Raw genomic sequence first — 20,371 nt, forward strand, 5'->3', positions numbered from 1 at the left:
ATAATAATAATAATAATAATAATAAAGTGTATTTAAGCAGGTTAGCACGTTTGGTCATGAAAGACCCATCTGTCACGTGGTCCTCAACTGTGCAACAGGTGATGTTACACAAAAAAAATAAAAAGTCACACTACAAGTACCCCACAGTTTTAACATAAATTCACGTGTGTAACTATAGTCTTAAACAGACAATATGCTTTGGTATATGCATTTGAGCACGTCAGAGGTCAGGACCTGGAAACGTTTTTCCTCCACTTCTTATTCTGTATTATTCCTTATCAGACCTGACTATTTATTAGATTTTCTGTAAATATAAGTGTATTATTCTATGTGAAAGTGTGAAATATTTTATTTCAACAAGGTCAATATACAATCGATGTACCGAGTACTAAATATTCTTCTTTATATAGAAATGTAGTACACTGCGTTGTATTTATTCAACTGTTTAACTGTTTATGTTAGCTACTAAATATCTGCTGCCTCTTTTCCTTCAATCAGATGCAAACTTTTGTTCCATTTAAATTGTTGTGTTCTCGTTATTCTACTTTTAAGACTACGACGGCAATTTGGTAAAAATGTCATTTCTTAGTAAACGTTGAATTAATAACTTTTCAGTTGATATATCTGTCAATTATGACCTTTCAATTCTTGAACTTCAGTAAGGTGTTAAAGGGAATTGTAGTAAAATAGGTCCAGCAGAATATGATATTTTTCCGGTTTGTCCGATAATGAAATAAACATGAGCCGTGATCTGATGTTCGCCAGTTGCCCTTAAAAGCGTCACCTTCCACTGTCTCCTGGATAGATCTTTTTCCATCTTGTTTCGCACAAGATCTTTATTACAGTCGTTAATGATCGAACGATTAACGTTCGAGTCGCTTTCTTTACATCCAAACTGGATGCAGTACGGATTATAATAGTTTAGTTACAACACTCATAAATCTATACATGTTCCCTAATAGTTCTATCCCTCTACTATCGAGATTGTTTGCATCTTACTGTTACGTATATCTATATTATGTGTGTTGGTTTGTTTTCATATAAAGGATTTTAAAGGAACATTGGTTACCCATACCTTACACATCAGTCCGAGTGGAAAAATTTAGTTGTGTTCAGATGAGAGAATTCAATTTATGTATTTCAATTATTCATTTCAATTACCAGGTGATCATTAACTTTAGATTAAGTAGTTCTGAAGGAATTACTCTGAATTTAATGGAAAGACTTTTGGATTATAATATTGTGATACATCAAGACTGTTAGGACATCAAACTATTCCAGACTAATGTTACATCATCACAAAAAGATTGGACTTTATATGGGACACCAATGAAACTCATTCTGAAACCTCGATACTTTTGGATTTGTGATAGAATTTTAAGGACTTCTTCGGATTTCACTCTCCATACTGTAAGTTATTCTTATGTTTTCACTTCATATTCAAGAAATAAAATATTCGTCAAGACATTTCTTGGTTTTCACAGCTTTCTTTTGCTTAGTTTAAGAAGATAGAGTCTAATATTAGATAAGTTTGGCTTCTTGTCATAAAATATGCCTATACAATTTCGAAATCTCTCACCGTAAACCTCCTTCCAACGCATATGTAACGGCTAACGGCTAAAAATGACAGTACTGGATAGTGTCACTTTTAACAAACACCCAGTACTTCTTTCATTGACATAGTTGTAATTAATACAGCGAAAATGCCAAGAACGACACTGCTGTGATAATTGCTATTTCTCTAATAACAACCCATATTAATCTAGACGCGCCTGAACATCAGCGGAGACCAGGGTACCAGACTATATAGGGATTAAATTCAATTTGGGACTACCTCCCCTTTTTCTGATAAACAAAAATATGCACCGGACGTATGTGAGTGTAGTAATTAACCAAAAAAAATATTTTTAGCTGCAAATAACTTTCCAAAAACAAAAGAAACGCAATCTATTTAAACCACCTAGACTATTTCAATTATGGGATTACCGTATGCATGGTTGACTGATAAGCTCCGAATGGAAAAAGTTCTTCAGTGTTTAGTCCGAATGCCTTGGAGTGCCCGATGATAGCATATACTCAATGTATGATCTGTAGAATTGATCCAATGGACTACATTCGTGCATAGTTTCCAGAAGTAATACCTGCGTTCTTCGTCAGCTTAATAACAATACATAGACCTGAAACTGAGCTCTCGTTTTGTAACCGAGAAACTTTATTTTAACTTTACTCGGTTCTGATATCGAAAGTTATGCATTGTACCTCTTGTAATCTCCAACTGCAATTTTATGAAATAGAATAGGTTTGAACTAGACTAAGCATATTGAAAGAAGGAAAGCTGCACTTATTACTTGTCAATAAACATAATTTTGCAAGCACGTCCTCTATTAGATGACCACCACCAATACATTTGGATTGGTAAATTACCTTTCATCATCATCATCATCATCATCATCATCATCATCATCATTTTTATTCCCATCACTGGCATGTTGTGTTTAAATAAACTTTAATTACATTGACGCTATCCCCTTCGAATATGATACAAATTAGGTTATGTTTAAAACATATTGCTGTTCATTGTTAGAACTGTCAGGTGGATTTTTTTATCCTTTTTCTATCCTATCATAGCTGGTTTGACTTTCCTATATTGTTTTCTATTTTGTTCACCCTACTTCTTATGCTAATGCTAGTGAACAATTATCGCACATTTAATATTTTTTCATTCATTCGTCGATTTCTAACATTGTATTTGATCTTATCGAAATCAAATTGAAAATTCTTGATATATCTACATTATTTCTAGTTAAAGGGAATACAACAAATATCAAAATCAACAATTTAATTTCAAATGTAATAAAGTCTGTTCTGCTAGCAATCTGGATAATCCTGCCAGTTCTAACAATGAGCCTTGCCCAAGTGGAACATTACTCATGCAAAATTTGCCATCTAAATAAACTGACTATTCGGTAAAGTGCAGTAGCTTGTTTCTTTCCACTCAACGATAAAATTTTCGCTCTCTTTGTCGAATTTTCTCTCATAGATATAATTCTTTTGCACTGTGTTTAATTTACGAGGATTGCAGGACTGCTTCATGCAAAATATCAGACCCAATCCAGAAATAAACATTAAGCCATTTGCAATTGATATACGTTTTTATATGGCATTATGACTTTTTAAAAAATAAACAAAATAATAAATAAATAAAATCACCTAACGTAGAAATTACTGAAGTTAGTTTTGTTCAAGCAATTTAAAATAGTTCAAACTTTCCCTTGCTTCACAATATACAACCACTCGTTATTTTCTGTCCAGTTTTATTCATCGTACGTCTTAATATACGTCTTAATAGACGTCTTCGTTTTATAGTGATTTAACGAGAAGGATTGAAGTGGGTTTCATTGTTTTGTATCAGAAAACTACTCGATAAGAAAATATTATGAATTTCTCTTCTATTCCAGTTTTTCAATCTAATTGCTTCAGCTGTCGCTGAATCACTGAAGTTTATGATTGTAAAGCTAATCTGTTCAACAATGTAGAGCTAAAGACTTAACATCCAACATCCTAGCATTATTATATGTATCGGGCTAATAACGGAATAATATTTAAAATAATTACTACATCTTGTAAGATAGTGCTGTAATATTTAAACACTTTTTAAACCTTGCTAAAACGTGGATTGCTATTTAGCAAATGTGTTTGCTGCCAATTCTATAAACATTATTTATTACTAATGACCCTCTTGTCCGCTCCCATTTCTCTCTCTCTCTCTCTCTCTCTCTCTCTCTCTCTCTCTCTCTCTCTCAATTAAATTCAAGCTTGTGTAGCCATACTTCACGTGAGAAATAAGCCGATTCCATGTGTTTAAATTAAACTTTTATTATGCGGGATTGTGATATTTTTTAATCAGCGACGTACCTAGTATTACAGATTATATTTAAAGGCGTTTTCTTACCTATAACAATTAATCTCAATGAAGGTATACAAAGACAAGATTATACAGAAGTAAAACAACATGAAATTCTAGGCTGTTTTTGTTGTGTTTCTTGTACTAACTTTGTAAATGGTTGAACCTCGTGCCGATCTTGCTTTAATTTGGGTACATTTGGCATGGATACGTTTCAATTTGAGTACGGTTTGAAGGGTTGGGTACGTTGAGGTTTGGGCTTGCTTCCGATTGTGGTAGATTGTAATGAAGTGTGGTACATTGTGGGATTAGTATGCTATGAATAAAATACTTATTTGCAAGTAGTCAAAAATATACCGGAATAGTATGGTCTTTCCATGCTTGCCCTACTTGACCTAGTTCCTGACCTTGATTTAGAACTAGTAAGTGTTGGGAAAATTATTTGTGGATCGTAGTGATTTAGTAGATTGTGGTAGATTGTAGTTGATTGTGTTACATATATTGTTATGTATATTTGATTTAATTAATTGTTTGGGGTTTTTTTGTTTTACATTTTCTATTTCATTACATGTTATTGTAATAAAATTGTATTTACTGTTTTTGACATTCTCGAGAAATTCAATTCAGTTCTGTTTGACATGACTGTATTTTTATAAACAACTAATAATAGAAATATTGTAGCTAATGCTGACCTAGTTCCTGACCTTGATTAAGAATTAGTAAGTGTTGAAGTAAACGTTTTTTTATTATTTCTCAGAGTAAGACTCATAAAGTGGAATCGAGACAGCCATACTTGGAGTACGCGATAAATAAAATGTATCAATTAGGTTTTTGCAGTCGACTGACTTACATCCGAGCATCTGTTTTGCGTCTTAGATAGATTTGCTATTGATGTGTTGAGAAAGAATTTTCATTACTTGCCCTAAAACTTGAGAAGTCAATATGCTTGATGTTGTGACCAGTTTGTTTGGCTTATTATTTTGCTTTCTTCAAATTATTTGGATTCTAAGAGATTATTTTTCCCTGGAAATACTTGTGCTCTAAATTAATTCTTGAACAAGAACAGTTATTAAAATTTACACAGAATTCAAACACTCAAATAGTGTTTTATTTTCTGTGATTTGTGATTCAACAAAAAAATAGACCCATCAGTACGACACTGGATATATATATATATATATATATATATATATATATATATATATATATATATATATATATATATATATATATATATATATATATATATATATATATATATATATATATATATATATATATATATACATATATATATACATATATATATATATATATATATATATATATATATATATATATATATATATATATATATATATATATATATATATATATATATATATATATATATATATATATGTAGCTATAGATAGATAGATAGATAGATGGATGGATGGATAGGTAGATAGATAGATAGATACACTGGTCGATTTTATTTTTTTCACACTTGATTGTAGAATATTGTGGTCAACTAATGTATTTAATTAGTCTATTGTGGTAGATTGTAGTGCGTTGTGGTAGATTATGGTGGGTTGTGGCATCTTACGATAACTCGTGTTGCTGCAGAAAAGGATTGCTAAATGAAGCTTTTCTGAGCATTTTAAATAATTTCATGAGGGTTTTTATATTTGGTTTTTCTTATACCATATTAAATACGCTTGACGGTACATTCTTTTGTTTAAAACAGTATTTTCCCATAAATATCTCTGACTTATAATTTTATTTTGTAATTTTTGACATAAGACGGTGTTAAAAACGAACTGATTTCAAACAAAGCCCACGAGCAAATAACCGCAGTAAACCTACACGCAAACGTTACCAAGTAGATAATTTATTTACAGTCAGCCGTAAGGACAGCCGCCAAACTGACTAGAGACAAAAAGAGACAATCTAATCTGCGTCCTTCGTCGAGAGGCAGTGGCGACAGTAAATGCTTTATGGTATACCCGGAGGAGAAATAGGTGGGACTAATAAAAAATTTATGTATATAAAGGGGCAAGTAATGTGGGATTTGAAATAATTCTTATACTTCACACACTTCTGCTGAGATGGAAACAATGGTTGGTAGATGTTTATTCATACGTCAGCTTATATTTATTGTAATTTACTGGTTGGAATGATTAATTTCGTTGAAGTATTACATGCACACAAAGAAACGTATTAAGAATAGAAGGCAACTTGTTTTGCATTGGCATAAATGATGATGACGATAACGATGACGACGATTATGACTTTGCGACGACAATGTTATAGATTTGATATAGATTGCGATGAGCATCAAACTTTAAGTGCAGATGAGAAAAATTATCATCATTATCATCATCATCATCATTATTATTATTATTATTATTATTATTATTATTATACAGCTCTTTCTGGTGTTGTGTTTCCTGACTCTTCTTATTCCGGCACAATCAGGCATAGCAAATAAGACGATCAGAAGTACCGATGTTTGTGTCCCGGGTGTCACCATCGACGAAACCGCTGTCAGAGACTTTGAAAGGTATGTACAATAACCCGTCGAAATGTAATTACCGACAATCTAAGCTGTGTGGAGATTTTTGGTCTTTCATCAGTCAGTTATCCTTTAAATAGATGGTGAAAAACTAGAAGCTGGTCCATACTTTTCGAATGAACTCTAACCCTATCCCAATTACATTTTCAAAAGCCAAACACCCTTTTATATTCGAAACAGTTTACCAGTTATCGCAACAAATATTTTGCAACTAACGTTTGAGTACAGCTGATTTTTATACCGCCAATAATGTTATTTTTTATTTTAAATTTGATCTCCTTTATAAAAAGCAATAGAAAAATTAACTGCATTTGAAGTTGATATTACCGTAAAAAAATTATTTACAAAGAATTCATATCACAATGATATGTCAGCGTTTGTTTGTGCCCTACACATACATGTGTTTTTTTAAAATTCTGTCGCTACCGATGTTTAGATGAGAATATTCTATTTTTTAACCGGAAACAATGATTTAAATTAATAAATACAAATATTAAAAATCAGATATTTGATATTAGGTGCTAATGTAAGTTTACATATAAGTCGTATAGCCATTTTCTGTCATAGATTGACGTCTTCCTTGTGAAATTATGTATCTTTTACAAGCTAAATAATGATATCAGATATTTATCCTAATAAATATTGTTTCTAAAATGTATGCATAATACCAACCATTCTGTGACAACCTTTAATCAAGTGTTTCATCGTCATCACCATAATCATCATCATCATTATCATATTAGTAGTAGTAGTAGTATTAGTAGTAGTATTCAAAACACGTCCTTAAGTCCTACCTTAGCAGTTTATCAGTGAAAAGAAACTGTAGCGAACCACATTCGGATTCATTCGGGAAATAAAGAAATAAAGCAATTGAAATTCTCGATATTAATATTAATTAGTGCATCACTTTGAAAGTGATTTTTGACCTATGTGAAAATCTCATCTAAAGCAATTTGAGTGAATAAAGTTTTATTTTCAAACCTCGTGTGTAATTTGAAAAATGTTTTGCTGTTAGCAACAGACTCATTTTTTACAACAGATTTTGTGAACCGCGTTTTCTAATAGCGGTACTTACTGGATTGATGAGAAGAAACACACTTGGAGGCCCCCATTATTTTAAGGAATAAGTGAAAATTAGGGAGCTCGTTGGATTAATGTCAAATATGGGGAATATCATTAAAATGTACAATGTCATATTTTTCTTTATTTTTATCTTTATTTATTTTCTTTTTCGAGACAAATATGTGTAGATTACTTCCGTTAAAACTTAACTGAGCCCAATTTGCAAAATTTTCCATTGATTTAATGACGAGATAGGATATCCAAAATTACTTACGGCCGTACATTCCTTGACTACGGTTATATGCAAATATCAACTAGAAAAGAATTAAGCAGCTTCGTACAAATATATAATAATTCCACGGTAATTTCGAGCAAAATGGCATGTTTTTGCTGTATAAGGACATATAGTGATCAAAAGCAAAGTGCTATTATTTGTCTCTTTGTAATATTTCATTCATTTAAACGTAGAAATTATGATAAAGAGTTTTCTGAGCAGGCCTTATAGCTCATATTAATTTTGTATAATCGTATTACAAAAAAGGCCTTACAGCTAATTTTAATTGTGTTCAAGCATATTACAAGCAGGCCTTCCAGCTCAGTTTAATTTTGTTCAAGCATATTAGAAGCAGGCCTTATAGCTCATTTTAATTTTGTTCAAGTATATTACAAACAGGACATACAGCTCATTTTAATTTTCTTTAAGCATGTTACAAACAGGCCCTAGAGCTTATTTGAATTTTGTTTAAGGGTGTTACACACAGGACTTTAGCTCATTTTAATTTTGTTCAAGTATATTACAAACAGGACATACAGCTCATTTTAATTTTCTTTAAGCATGTTACAAACAGGCCCTAGAGCTTATTTGAATTTTGTTTAAGGGTGTTACACACAGGACTTTAGCTCATTTTAATTTTGTTCAAGCGTGTTATAAACAGGCCTTACAGCTCATTTTAATTTTGTGCAAGCATATTACAAGCAGGCATTATAGATCATTTAAATTTTGTACAAGGATTATACTAACAATCAAATTATTCCTTCTAAATATTAAACAACGGTTTTTCGCATATATTATTATTATATCAGTGGAGGAAAATGAAGTATATTGATAATTACATTTAAGGATTGACCTTTAGGTTTATTGAAGAATAAACCGAAAAATATAAACCGAGGAGAAGTATAAACCTAAACATACTTAATTCGGTTCATTCTTCAGTATACGTAGAAAGTATTTGAAATTTTACATGTCATGAAGACAAAATAAGGAAAATTATTTTAGAAAATGTATTAAAGATATCACTGTTGCATTTGAGTTGAACCAAGAAGAATACTTTTATTCAGCGACGGAATATATTTTACTAGCACGACAACATAATCGTTCATATTTTTACACAATTTCACGTATTCCGCTATCCAGGCCAATTTCATTCGGCTGTTTCCCGTTCCAGCTCCAGTCCGTCCCCACAATCTGAAGATGGATGAAGGAGTATTTTAATTAAATGGTTCCCCTCATTTATTTTTATTTCTTGTCTAATTCGTTTTGACTGACGGCGCTGTTTTATTATTATTATTATTATTATTATCAGTGTGAAAAGCCTCTACGAGGATGCTGTTGCTGCAAGATCTGACCTTAGTGACCTTCTCAGGAACGTGACACAGGAAGAACCAATGTAAGTAGTTATTTGAATTATGGTAGTTGTTCAGTACTACTTAACTATGATAGTTGCTAGGTCTGTTTGAATCAAGGTAAATTTTAGTTACGTATATAAAATATTGCAGTTATTAAGTCTTTAAATTTCTGGCAGTTGGCAGTTGGAAAGTCTTATAATGTCTCGATGTACTTCAACAAAATATTTTTTGAAGCGAATAGTCAGAGTCCAAGACGTTAATTCCCCTAGGACGTCTGGTCTGATTACGACGGGTTACGTCACCGCCAATTGCCTATTTACAAGTCGAAATTATTGCCGCCCCAAATATAGGCCGCCATTATCGGTCAATATTTCATAAGCCAAGTACCTATGGGTGACTTAAAGAGGTCTTTGCCTCGATTGTTTATCTTCAATCCAAGTAATTACTACGCGTCAATTCACGCATGTAGCTTCTATTTATAGAAACTAAATGAGTTTACCCGTACGAATGAGATCCCATGATGAGAAACAATCAGGCAGTCGGCCAATGTCAGTCACACATTTAGTGGAACCTTAGTTATTAAATATAGGTGTCCCCAACCCCGTCTTCTTTTTGGGGAGACAGAGTTTAGATGTTGGAATACATATAAATGGTTCTGACGTAATGTGACTCCGACTAGTGAGATCAGTAGAAACAAGAATTCGTTTCATTCATAGCCATTGCACAGTAGCCGACATAAATTCTCATTTTTACGCAACATTTCAGCCTTGACCTTTTCATGTTACAACTTTGACGTTGAAAATTTGCAAACAATTTCAAGATTAAATTTCCTCTTAGGTTCTGATGATTATTGAGTACAAATTTCATTGCTGGTTTTTATCAGTTTGGTGTATCATTTTACATTTTAAAGGCCAATTCAGTCATGAGTCGACTCGACTTTTGAGTTATACTTGGACATCCTTCTGTATATTTTTTCAACATAATTAAAATTAGATAATTTAGCGGTATGCTTCATAGTTTGTGAACAAACAATGTAGAGTACTTAGCGCAGGTGTTACTCCGATCAAACAGCACAATGACAAAATCTGATTGGCTGTCAACAGAGCTTAAATAAGCATGACGTGCATTATATTATAGGATGGCTCAAACCATTTTACCATTTTAAACCTGGCAATCCCTGTTATAGGCTGTTTGTTCTGTATGAACAAGTTATTGTGTTTGAGCAATACAAAAATGATGATAACAATAAAAAAAAAATTCCAACTTGAAGCTTTAAAATTGTCAAATGCACACCCCCGAGTTCATACTTTTATTTCAACTTGAGTGAGATTTAAACTTTCTAGAATGGTACTGAACTTTTCACACGTTTTCAATTTTCTGGACCGTCAAGGCGCATCAAATAAATTATATGTGCATGAGTTATTAAAGTGAAATATTCTAAAACAGTTTCATAGTGGCCAATTATATATGTTCAAGACAATACAAGCGATCTGTTTTTCTTTCATTACAGCCGCTTCGAGCTTGCCAATTATTACTACGACGTGTGTCCAAGTGAGATTGAGTCGACGCTACTTTGGGGAATTCCTTACGGTCCCGGTTATAAATGCTGGACCATACAACGCGTGCTTTACGCCAGGTGTAGAACGTAAGTGACGCAAAAATAAAATATCTATCTTCATACAAAATTAAATCTGGATATATATATATATATATATATATATATATATATATATATATATATATATATATATATATATATATATATATATATATATATATATATATATATATATATATGTGTGTGTGTGTGTGTGTGTTCAAAATAGACTCTGCAAACATATTTTACGCTTAAGATATTTTAAACTATATAACAGTTGTTAGTCACAGAGAGTACAAACTCAGACTGAGACCACTCTAACAATGTTTGAAGAAGAGTGATTGCAGTATTTCATATCAAAGACACAAGAGATAGTATGCATTCATTTATACGTTTGGATTAAATAAAACTGCTGACAAAGCTAACTGTGTTGAAGCATAAATTAAATACAAAAACATTGTAAATTTGTTGACAGCAAATATGTTAAAGTAATATTTACTGCAATCTTTAAAAAATACGGTAGGAATTTCTTAAAGTAAAGACGTCAAAATCAATGCAGTATGAAAAACAAAATGAACTCAATGTTTGATGTAATTAAGACAAAAGATACATTAAAATTAATAAAAATTAAATTAAATTTAAATTTACAAAACAAATTAAAAATCTAGGAAATTGTGTGGGTTCAAATCCTACTTTGACCATGCCGGGTCCTTGGGTATCTCTGGGCAAGACACTTTACCCGAATTACCTCTAATTGATATGTCCTCTTATGCATATGTGTGCGTGTGTATGTGAATACGTAAATATATGTATAATGTGTGTGTACATATTAATGGATGGATATGAATTTGGATGTGTGTAATGTACGTATGCACAAGTATATACTTATTGTATAATAATACACGTGATAGATTTGATTTTAGTGTATGTATCAACCTTCCCACCATTGATTTCAGTAATAAGCCTTAATGAATGTGTATCTTCTTGCTGATGAGTAATCGGTTGAAAACAAATAAGATACAAATCCATTATGTATCCTTTTAATGTAATAATCATGAAGGCTTCGGAATGTTAGACTGTTCATCGCATTTTAAATACACGGGTAGTCGTCATTTGAATCATTTAAGGGAAACAATTATTGCTGATATAGCAGTTCCAATAAATCTTTATCGCTGTTAAAATCCTTAAGTTTTTCTACCATAATAAACATTTTTAACTAGCTGTTCTAGTGTCTCGTACATCTAAAGTTTTAGAAAAACCCGATTGTTTTGTACTGTTATATCCGTTTGAATACATAAATTTGTCAGCCATGAAATCATTACTAAACGAAATGTGTTTATCATCAATGCTTCCTATGACTTTAACGTTTATTCATCTGGATTATCTTTGTCGATGTTTTGATGCATAACTGACTGCGATAACTAGATAAGTTATGAATGACACATATTGACAACTTGACACATTGTAATTTGCATCTTTTTTGTATATGTATGTGTCGGTTTATTTGCATATTTATACGTTAAATATTCTTCTTTCTATTTACTGTATTAAAATATAAAACCCGTTATGAATGGACCAAGTTATTTAAAATTAAATTGCACTCCTTTGTGGATGAACTTCTAGTTTTATTTGCTATGTGATCATGGCCTTTACTTTGGCTCTCGTGTCTCTTTTACATATCTGGCGTGTGTTTCTTGAGTTAAAAATTGTATTTTGTCTTCATATTGGTATTGCAAATTTAACCTGAAATCTTCATGCACCGGTTTTGCAATTTGAAGGAGGATCATGCAAGTTCTTTCTTACAGTCTGTACCTCTGTAAATTATAGGTTTCTGTTGCTTGTGGACTAATTTAACGTAAAACTAAAACCCCTGATGGAATGAATCTGACTTATGACTACCCATAATAGTGCTCAGTCGATTTCAGCACGTGTGCCTGTGGTATGCTTTCGAAAAACATTATATTGTATATTCGGTTATTTCCTGTCCAAATGTTGCACATGATATTTTAACTCTTTTGCCACCATAATTTGAATTACACCTCAAATCGTAATGTTCAGAGACCTGGTTCATTGATGCAGGTTTCGGTGCCTCCCCCCCCCCCCTTTCTGAGCACATAAAACTTAGCGCGAAACAACCAGAACGTTTTTTAAAACAAATTTTCTTTGCAGTCAGACAGTTAACATTATCTCCTGGAAGCGCTTAGAATGCAGCTGCTTCCTGTGTCTTCGCCCCTTGAGTCCCCGCCTACTTGCTTACGTTACCCCTCTCTACAGACCCAAAAGGGTATTTCTGGATCTGCCACTATTCTTAACTTGATCTCTTCGCGAGTCTAATTGTTAGGGCTAGCTGTATGCCTACAAAACAAAATTGTCTAGTTGTTCTGCTTATGACTTTTTAGATAGGCTTCAACATTGTTAACCAATTAGTCTAAATATTAATTTTTACCACCGTTAAATATGTGCTCACTTACGTTCCTTTTACGATTATATGAATCTCTTATCTATCTGGTTACGATTTTACCTTGGTTATATTATTTTGGTATTGGAGCATTAATTATCGAAGTAATTTCTCTTTACGTTCGTCACAAATTATTTAGCTCACACTATTTGAACATAGCTGATATTTTCCACGTGTGTGTGTGTGTGTGTGTGTGTGTATGTATGTATATATATATATATATATATATATATATATATATATATATATATATATATATATATATATATATATATATATATATATATATATATATATATATATATATATATATATATTTGTGTGTGTGTGTGTGTGTAACTGTCAACCTTTATCCCTAGCTAATACGTCTTCATCTACTCCCTCTGTAATGTCAGTCTCTGAGGGAAGCCACTCGCTAATGTTTTGAGGTGGATCTCACTACCTTCAGAGAAGTGATTCGTCCCTTCTTTCTTATAATGAGTTTGGAGGGTTGCTGTCTTATTTTATTATTCTAAATCATCAGGAATGTTGATTGCTTTAATCACAGGTCGAAATTTAACCACACTGAAGCCCCTGGCTGGAAATGAAATGCTAGAAGATCCGTGTAAACTGAAGTAATGTCAGATGGTACCATTGATACTGATGTGATTGCATACTCCCTTCTACTCAATACCAGCCAACCCAATTGGTCTGGTATACTTGATGAATTGGTGAGAGTGAATAGGTTTGCTGAGATATATTGAAAAAGGTTGTTCACATCCAAGGAGTTCCAAACCGAACTCTTTTCAATCTACATTATGAGTTAAAATAGACTAAGCGGCTTTATTTACTAACGCTATTAATATTAATCAAGAGTCACGTGTGCGTTCTACCACGCAATATTCAACTAGGTGTCATTAGTAAGCGTTCCTTTCACGGCTCGCAAAGTTAAGAAGCGCATCCAATAGTGTGACTGTGCACGAAATTTTACGGTTTTGGTGTTTGTTTGTTTTGTTGTTGTTGTTGTTTTGCGTTTTTTTTTTTTTTTAAACCATGTCTTATCCTACACTAAATGGCTTCTGTATGTGAATATTCCCAATATCTATTTTTTTGGGGGCGTGTGGCTTCTTTGTACGCGTCCCTGAACCAAAGAAGGCAAAGTACACATAAAAGCATTTTTTCCCTCTTTATTCGACTGACGTGTGTTTGCTTTTAATGTATATGTTGAAACTGCAGGTTTAGTCTCCTAGTTTCTAATTTTGAATGGCTTCCTTCAAAGAAATCCTGGACAATTTTGTATTTATCTGCACGTATATACCTTTGAATTTGAATTTTAAAATTTCGTTTTTTATATAAAAAAACACAAACGCCGATAAATTATATTCCACAGTTATCAGTTAATTCAAGCCTGGTATCTTTAGATGTAATATCACTATATACAAAGATACAGCATTCAGATGGTATTGAGGCGTGTAAATATTTTTCTGATCACAATCCTAATAATAACACGTTATCGAGTAAAGATCTTTGTAACAAAATTAAAACTTATCTTGGAAAATAATGATTACTAATTTAACAGTACAATTTATTTCCAAATAATGGGTACGACGATGAGTAGTTCTGGGTATATTTCATAATAATCTTCTCTTTTCATGGGTAAATTTTAAAAAATATTTTCTTCAAAACGAGAATTTTAATCCATGTTTCGTTAAGATTTTTAGATGACATCTTTATGATCTGGAACCATTCAGAAGAAGAACTGCAACAAAAAAAAATTGGATTGCCTAAATCATTTTAACCCGACTATTAAATCTACTTTTACTGCATCTACTACGCATGTATCATTTTAGATGCAAACATTTTGATAATACTATCTCCCCAAATGTTCATCTTAGAAATTAATATCCACTAATATGTAGAAGTTCCTTCATGTCATCCGATTTCATGTAATAACAGGATATCATAAAGCCAAGCCAAAAGATAATGACGCATTATTTCAGACGATTGTCAATAATAAAATTCTTTGAATGGATTAAAAACTTATTTCCAAAATAGAAATTATCAATTACATAAAATTGATTATTGGACAAAACCGGTAATCTTATTAAGCTTGAGGATTTAAACACAGCAAAATGTACGACTGAGGAAATTATAATTCCTTTCACAATACATTATAATCTTTCATTAATTAATATAGGCTTTGTAAGTAATAAATAATGGAGTCTCCTCAATTTATCAAATAAAAAGGGCATAAAAGCATTTCACAAAAGCAAGCCAATTTTTTCTTGTAGAAGACCTAAGAATTTGCAAGATTTTCTTTTTTAGAACTAAACCTTCAGATAATATACAAATATGTTTTCATCTTCTAAATGTAACAAACATCGTTGCTCTCAATGTACAATATTAGAGAAAGCATTTATTTCAGTAGCTCCAATACAAAAGAAGTATTTTCTCTGCATTATTACACTGACTGCCTATCAACTGATGTGATTTATTTGATAACCTGTACAAAAATGTAACATGCAGTATGTTGGACAAACACTTCAACAAGTTTCTAAGCGAATGAACAAGCTTCACTTTCATATAGAAATTGAAGGATCCTCAGTTCTCCTCTAATGTCTCAATATATTTTAATACAAATAATCACTCTTTACGTGATTCTTCGTCCGTGCCAATATATAGTGTGCATGGAGAGATGAACAGATCGATTAAAGAAAGTTACTGGATTAATCGGTTAGATATTTGTATCCCAATGGCTTTATATCAGGTCACTGTATAAAACTGTATAAATTATTATTTCACCGTTTCGATTTGAAGCATTTATAATTTACAGAAAGGGGTGTCAGTATTGGAACGGCGTCCCTTGGGTCACAAACTACAGGTTTGTTTGTAGAGAGAAGAGGGTTTATGAGTATGTCTGGTCGTTCTGTGTCGCAGATGGTACACGTCGTGGATTCTTCCAGCTGATCAGAATACAAATTCCTAAATCCTGCGTCTGCTCTTTGACCAAATGCTAACCGTAAAAGAATATCTGGCCAAACTAGTGATGTTTCTCTCTCAAGAAAGAAAATAACGGATTTGGAATTAAAAATATTTATGTCGCTCTCTGCTTTTTCGAAGTCTTCTATCTGCCAAATACCCCGTATGTGACACTCAATTTTTTCTCAGTATCTGTTCAGTAAATGCAGATGGGCTTATTGTACAGAAATGTGTTAATATATTTTAGTCATATAGCTACTGTTTTCTTTTCTTGGCTAATTTAAGAGTAGGTAGATTCGGCGAACTATCTCGCCACTCTCTGAAATATTAGTGGCTAGTGTGCGTGACTTGGGGGTACTGGAAGTTGACAATTACCCTTGGATATTCCACCCTTTGTTCTCCGATCGGTAGCTGATTATGGTGTGTAATGCAGGATATATATCGAGTATTTATTATTTAAGGTATCAATTACACTGGCTAAGCTGCCCAATTTTTGCTGAGCTACAATGACAGTTTAAAACAAACAACAAACTTAACACCGAGGATATACGGTATCAACCATAGACTGATAAACTTCGTAATTAACTGAAACTGTGTTAAATTTAATTACATACAGAGTAAATTCTTTAATTGGTTATCCAGTACTCCGACGATCGTTTAGTGTCTTTACCATTCGTTTAAATTACACACTTGTAACATTTTTATCCACTTTGTTGCAAGAAACTTAAAGTTGTTGGTATTATTTTACGGATTAAAGGAGACCAGAAACCAATGGAAATATTGGATAATAATAAAGGTACTATAGCAGTAAACCTTATTCTGAAGTATCATCTGCGACCGAAATGCCAATATTAAAATATTGGCCTATCTTCTAGGAGCTGAATTTCAGTGACCTCGTATGCAAAATTTCCGCGCCTATTCGGTTACTTTCGGGATGTGACGTCATAGTAGCGACTCTAGCAGCCCAAGTGGGAGTTGCCAGAGTAAAAGACAATACCGTTTTGCGTTGCTTACGGGTGTAATAAAACATTAAGAAAAGCCAGTGGACAACATTTTTTTTTCTTTTCCGAAAGATAAAGGCATACTGAAAGAATGGATACATTATTACAGACGAGTCGATTTCAAAGCAACACCATACAGCCCTATGTGCTCGTTACATTTCTCAAAGAACTGTTACGACAGGGATTCTGAAAAAAATGGCAGCTCAAGGATACGCAAATGCTAGGCTTAGACAAAAAGTTGGCTCTGTTCCAGACATAACGTTGAATATTTTAAATCCTGGGAAAAGTGTTGAACGTGAGAGTTACGAAAATAGGCAGAAGGCCGAGTAAGTGACCACAAAATGCAACAATCAATTCACAGATCTTTTATCTACACCAGCAGTGCTAAAAATAAATCGGATAGCCCGACACCCTGGGTCCCTCTGGTTTTAGTTCCGGCCCATCCTGTATTCAAAATGAGGTGCCCGTCAGGCTTGTCGAAACAAAAATTGTTTGCCTGAGGAAACTTTGATCGCGCTGGTGAAATTAGTAAATGTATTTTCAAGATGTTGACATGCATGCCTTAACACGGCACAATCTAAATCAAATCAATACTGTCCAAGGTGAAATTTAGATTTGATTTTAATCAAATGGAGGCTTTGCCAAAAATAATATTCTAAACCTGTCGTGTTTCGAGAAAACACAATTTTCAGTAATCTTATAAAAATTACAAATTTTAAAAAAAAATCATTGTATACATGTAGTATGTATAAACGGTAATCTGTAATGATTGGAACTGATATAAAATTATTCCTTGGGCAGTTTAAATAACAGCGATTAAAAGAAAAGAGGTCAAAGTTTCACATTAAATGGCTGACAATAGAAACTGGGGGGGGGGACTATTGACCCAACCCCTTGCCCCAATGTGCGAGCGCCCATGGGACGTACCTTTTCTCCATGTGATACGCCTTATTATTCCCCCAGGACAAGCCCATTTTGCATATTCTGGTCAGCTCTGGCTAAATTGCAAAATAGCTAAAGTTTTGATTTAAGTACGCAAACAATAAAGCCGATGTGACCGTTCCGGTGGCCTAGTGGTTAGAGCGTCCGCCTCGGATGCGGGAGGTCGTGGGTTCGATCCCCGGCCGAGTCATACGAAAGACTTTTAAAATGGTACTAACAGCTGCCTCGCTTGGCGTTCAGCATTAAGAGGTTAGTGTTAGGACTGGTCGGCCTGGTGTCAGGATAATGTGACTGGGTGGGACATCATGCTACATGTCTGCGGCATGATGCCCCAGTGCTAGACATCACTATAAACTGCCACATTGCAGACATCGTAGCGATATGACTGAAAAATTGTTAAAGCTACGTTAAAAATCAAAATCACATCACAATAAAGCCGATGTGACTGATGAACATATTCCATCCTTGCATTGATCTTGTGAAAAGGACTGCCCTTCGGACATACTTCAAAGAAACCCTGTTCGACAGTGTGTGTGTGTGTAAGCACCAGCAATTGATTGCCAAAATAAACGATGCCTATTTTGTTGTTACTTACGATGCCATGGACTTCAGGTTTAAGTCTTAATGCATGTAACACTGTTTGCTGAACAAAATATTTATTCAGAATTAGTTCTTTAGGGCCACATATACTGCATGGCATATTTTGTTTTATTCCTTTTAATTTAATTATGGTAATTAAACTTTACATATACGGTCGAGGAATGTCAGGTGTTAACTGGCCGAGTTTCTTTGGCGGAAATGGAGATGCGATTTTTGTTTGCAGAGAAAATTTCACAGTGATCATTCATTTAAGCTAATTAATTGGTGACAATTGTATTCTTTTAATTTTGTTATACTATAGTACTGTTGTAGTTGTTTAAAAACATCTGAAATTTACTTGAATAATGTTTAATTTTCACGTTCTATTTACTGAAGAAGAAAAAAAAAGAAAAAAAATGTTGTGTGATATTAATTATTTCGTCCAGTGCCGGATTTAGACGTGTGTGCGTGTGATTTGAATTTTTAACGTAGCTTTAACAATTTTTCAGTCATATCACAACGATGTCTGCAGTGTGGCAGCTTAGACTGTGGATTGCATACGTTATATCTATTTATAAACGGTTTGGGGTTGGTTTTTTCTTCTTCTGACAAATGAAAATTGACAGACATAATGTAATTATCGGGACTTCGCTGCGAAAAATTTAGAGATATTACGAGATCGAGATGTAGATGAGGAAATACCCCCAAAATCAGGAGGTTTTTCTCCCGGCTTGAGAGTTGACAGGTATGAACTGTCCGGGCTTGTGGAATTTCAGTCAGGGCTTGAGTTTATTTAAGTCACCTGCCCGGGGCCTGTGTCTAAAAAAATTCTTTTAACACTGACCAGTACAGTACATAAACTATTATATCAGACTGCAGATTCAAGTTTTGAATGTGCAACCCAAATGTGGTCTCCTTCCGTCTGCCTCGCTCGCCAATGTTTATGTTTGTATTCGAGGACTGGCTAATATTGCGTCACGGTACCACGTGATCTGTCGTCCTATTAAAACTCGGAAAAACTCGGCAATTTACGGAATCGTGCTATCTTCCATGCAATAAAATCACTACCCGCTTACGATATTTAATTTATAAACATGTCAGTCGAATTAAAATCTGTAGAGAATTACATACGTAGAAGGAAAATTTTGATTTCTAGTCTCCTTTAAGGGTGTATTGGTCAGAAAAGAAAATGAAAACATTCAAAGGTATTTGTCTATTTTCTCTTTTGGTATGATGTTCCCATTGTTCTGAATTCTGTAACTGGTATTTGACAGATCGTCGTCATATTGACTAATGACGTCAGGCTCTGTATGCGGTGCCCAACTGACCTCTCTGTTTAGCGTATGTAGCCCCGCCCCTGTATGGAAAATGTATATAATTTATTTTGTGATTTGGACCTAGACAACGAAATCCCAGTCAATTGGTTATAGTATATGTCTCCCCACGAGGCTGTTAATGCTTCTCGCTTTATATAAAGGTCATCAGGTTTTGTACTCTTTTACGAAAATCTGAATAGTTATCTATATAGAATCTAGTTACATATGCGGCTCTTAGAAAAAGGGAATAACAAATAAAGAAAAATTTATAATTGATACGTATTGGAAGTATGGCGCAATGAGCTTCTCTAGCCACGTGCTTTTGTATATTTTCCATTAAGACCATTAGGTTAATGAGGGATATGGGGTGG

At 33.3% G+C, this 20,371-nt stretch overlaps 1 long non-coding RNA gene across 1 annotated transcript; it reads left to right on the forward strand.

The window, feature by feature from the left end:
* Positions 1–6,314: 6,314 nt before the first annotated feature.
* LOC149780816 (uncharacterized) lies at positions 6,315–16,286 on the forward strand. Its single transcript, XR_016414912.1, has 4 exons — positions 6,315–6,449; positions 9,107–9,190; positions 10,660–10,794; positions 16,017–16,286. It is a non-coding gene; the product is annotated as an uncharacterized LOC149780816 (long non-coding RNA).
* The last annotated feature ends 4,085 nt before the right edge of the window (positions 16,287–20,371 follow it).

The sequence above is a fragment of the Sinohyriopsis cumingii genome, chromosome 16 (assembly GCF_028554795.1).
Source record: "Sinohyriopsis cumingii isolate HCF-2022 chromosome 16, ASM2855479v2, whole genome shotgun sequence".
Classification (NCBI taxonomy): Eukaryota; Metazoa; Mollusca; class Bivalvia; order Unionida; family Unionidae; genus Sinohyriopsis; species Sinohyriopsis cumingii.